The sequence below is a fragment of the Mesoplodon bidens genome (genome assembly GCF_964165515.1).
Source record: "Mesoplodon bidens genome assembly, chromosome: 5".
NCBI classification, from domain to species: domain Eukaryota; kingdom Metazoa; phylum Chordata; class Mammalia; order Artiodactyla; family Ziphiidae; genus Mesoplodon; species Mesoplodon bidens.
The window spans coordinates 126,537,264-126,541,070 of record NC_138161.1 but is presented as its reverse complement, the minus strand read 5'-3'; the positions used below and the strand labels follow the sequence as shown (position 1 = coordinate 126,541,070).

Genomic DNA, 3,807 nt, shown 5'->3' with positions numbered 1-3,807 from the left:
TATATTATGGGATCATTTAGTAATAAGTGCTATGGAGAAAAATAAAGCAATGAAGGAGAGTATAGGGCTGGCAGAGAGTGTTGCTAGTTTATATGGTAGCCAGGGAAGAACTTCATGGGAAGATATCATTTGAGCAGAAGCCTGAAGGAAATGAGGGAAAACTGCAGATATCTGAGCAAAGAGCATTCCAGGCAGGTATAGGCAGTGGTGAGTGCAAAGGTCCTGAGATGAGAGTGGAAGAGGCATATTCAAGGAACAAGGTGCTGGAGAAGAGTAGGTAAGGGGGAGAGAGGTAGGAGTTGAGGTCAGCAGGGGGTTGTGAGCAACAAGACTCCAATAGTCTTGGTAGGGCATTCTAAAGACTTTGGCCTTTATTATGATTGAGATGAGAAGTTACTGGTGTTTTGAACAGAGGAGTGACATAATCTGAATCAGGTTTAAACAATACCTCTGGCTAATATTGCACTGAAGGATGGGAAATCTACAGGCTGAACTATCTGAATGGTGGAGTTGGGCAGGTATTCAATCTGAAGACATTAGTCCAAGCAAGAATCATCATTTTAGACAAATCTTAAGGAAAAGCGAAATCTTTCTTAAAGGGCAAACACTTAGATATTAGAGTATGAGCTACGGCTCCTCAAAGTATTTCATATTATACCAACATCTTTATAAAAAATTATATTTTCCCTCAAGGAGAAAAGATGCTGGATATAAAAGGTTTGAAATAAAGGTTTCCTGATGTTCTAAAACACAGTAGTAACATATCGAGTCACACAAATTATCACATTTAATTTTTCTGATGAAACACAAACTGTATATACTCTAGCTTTTAGAAAATAGATATATTCTGTCATAGAAGCCAAAAAATAAAATATTAATGAAAACACTTTAAATATGGATTTTGTAAAAACATAATTGTGAAATTGGGACAGATTTAAATCCAAAATTAAAATGACGGTTCTGTGGTTTTTATAGTGTCAGTATCACAATATAAAAAAGAATATTCAAGTTAAGTCAATAAAGAGTGAATCACTGGTAGCTGTAAATGTAACTTTGGCTTACATTGTTGGCAAATCTGAATCAATATGGAAGACTTCTGACAAAATCAGAATTCCCTTTTCCTGCCCATTCTTACCCCAACCCTTTCTTTTTGCATTTTGAGAATAAATATTGACATATTCATTTACCATTTGTCATAAAAACTGCAGTCTCTTGAGCAGATTTCAGTTTCTTTATTATGATCCTAGAGACTGTGGCTCATTGATTCTGTATGTTATTGTCTGTTATGTGTAAAAATTGTGATGCTATTTAAGATAATAATGCACTAAATAAACAGAAGTCCTAATTATATGCTCTTGTATAGTGGATGCTGACCTATAATTCTTCAGGTATATATCTGCTTAGCTGAGCAAGCAGATTACTATTTGCCTTGAAAAATAGAATGATTTTAGATACATACTCTTTTTCTCATATTTAATAGCATTTAATTCTGTTTCTTATTATGCATCCATGGGCCAAAAAATAAACTTTTATTAAATTTCCACCGTCAGGCATAATGCTGGGTGCTTAAGAGAAAAAACATGACTCAAAGGTCCTTGCTCTTAGGGTTATTGTATAATTTTTTTTATCTTTATTAGAGTATAATTGCTTTACAATGTTGTGTTAGTTTCTGCTGTACAACAAAGTGAATCAGTTATATGTATACATATATCCTCATATCTCCTCGTGTTATTGTATAATTTGGAGGAACCATTTTTCTGACAAGATTTAAGGTTTTTCTCCTTACTCTTTATAAGTTATAAATATATTTATAATTTAGAAACTCTGTTGTAGAATTAAATTTAATTAGCATTAATAAGAACCCATTTTTGCTCAGGGACATGCGAGGTGCTAGTTATAAAGACAGGAGATTCCTGTTCTCATGAAGGTTACCATGACTGACTAGAGAACCACATAGGGCAACTATACCGGAGTTTGTGAGTGGGTTGTCTGATTCTACTGTAGGAGCTCAGAAAGGGGTGAGACAATTATGGACTTGGTTTGGTCAGGAGTCATGAGGGCATGGTTCTGGAACTATGGCCTGAGGTATGAAAAGTCTGTGAAATGCAGGAAAAGTGTTTCAGAGATTCAGTCCATTGAGAATAAGAAACTATGGCTTATGAATTAGAATTAAGGATTTGAGGAGAACAGAGAAAAACGCACTTGGACTTAGGTTGCTTTTGAAAAGAAAACAACAACGAAGAATCGATACATTCGCAGGAGCAGTAACTGACTATTGACTGGAACACTGGATGCGGGTGCCTTAGGAGGATTTGTACTCCAAAACAAAAAAAATTTTTTTTAACTGCACGTTGATAAATATTGAGTGTTTTCGAGTAATATCTTACAGAATGTATTTAGTGTCTTCATTGCAGAAATTTCTTAAATGTTCTTCAGAAGACAATGAGGTCATTCAACCAGGTTTCATCAGCCCCAGGAGGGGCAAGCAAAGGTGGTGGAGAAGAGCCCGGGAAGCTGCCAGAGCAGGCAGAGGAGGAATCCCAGATTTTGCACGGAACTGGCCACTGTAAGTGGTTCAACGTGTGAATGGGATTTGGATTCATCGCCATGATAAACCGAGAGGGAAGCCCCGTGGATATTCTAGTTGATGTATTTGTACACCAAAGCAAATTATTCATGGAAGGATTTAGAAGCCTAAAAGAAGGAGAACCAGTGGAATTCACATTTAAAAAATCTTCCAAAGGCCTTGAATCAATATGGGTAACAGGACTGGTGGGAGCCCCTGTTTAGGAAGTGAAAGAAGACCCAAAGGGAAGACACTACAAAAAAGAAAACCAAAAGGAGACCGATGCTACAATGGTGGTGGCCTTGATCGTCATGCTAAGGAATGTAGTCTACCTCCTCAGCCAGAGAAGTGCCATTGCCGTCTGAGCATCACGCCCGTGGTGGCGAACTGCCCTCACAGAACTGGGTGCAGCCGCCCGCCCGTTCTCAGGGAAGACCGGAAGCAGAGCCCCAGCCACGCACTTCGACGTTCCCTCGAGAGGTGGGGGGAGGGCACGGCTCTCCGTCACCACCGTTTCCTCGGGAGGCGAGGTCCGAGGTCTCAGAGTGGCCAGGCACGTCACCTGCAGAAGCTTCCTCCACAAAGTCATCTGCAACACCAGAAGATCAAAGCAAAACGGGGCCTTCCATTCAAAAATGGAAAAAGGCATGACCCTTTTTCTCAATGTATCATTTTCTCTCCCCGGTTGGGAAGTCTACCTCATGCAGATACAGGGGAACAGTATTGCACAAACAGCAGCTGACCTGGGATTTTTAACTCCTGTTGAGGAACAGTGAATTTTTTTAAACAGACAAATCACTCTAAGCAAATTACCTTTGAGCAGGGTGTCATGTGTCACGTGACTCAGAGGATGCGATGCTTTGTGTATCTGTATGTGCATGTGTGAGAGGGAGAGAGCCTGAGTCTGTGTGTCTGTGTAGGAGGATTTTCTATAGAATGTAGACATATATATAAAGAGGGTTTGTCTTTATATATGTGTGTATAGAGATGGAAGCACACAGCCTCCCTCGCAGAATTGGACATCCCCAAGAACTGAAAATTCACGTGAAGCATTTTAGATGGTTTTGAAAATAACCCTTGGAGTTTTTCTTGAAATACCATTCCCTTTATATGTATTAGGGAAAAAAAAATGACTGTTACCTTCTGTGTGAACCAAAGGATACTTCAGATCTCAGAGCTGCCAATCATATGGTACTAAAGGTTTTTAAGACATCAGTTCTCCCGAATTTGGGATTGCCTCT

At 39.1% G+C, this 3,807-nt stretch overlaps 1 pseudogene across 1 annotated transcript; it reads left to right on the top strand.

The window, feature by feature from the left end:
• The first annotated feature begins 2,442 nt into the window (after nucleotides 1-2,442).
• Nucleotides 2,443-3,217, top strand: LOC308617978 (protein lin-28 homolog B-like; annotated as a pseudogene). Its single transcript has one exon. The product of its transcript is annotated as a protein lin-28 homolog B-like (transcript).
• Nucleotides 3,218-3,807: the final 590 nt, after the last annotated feature.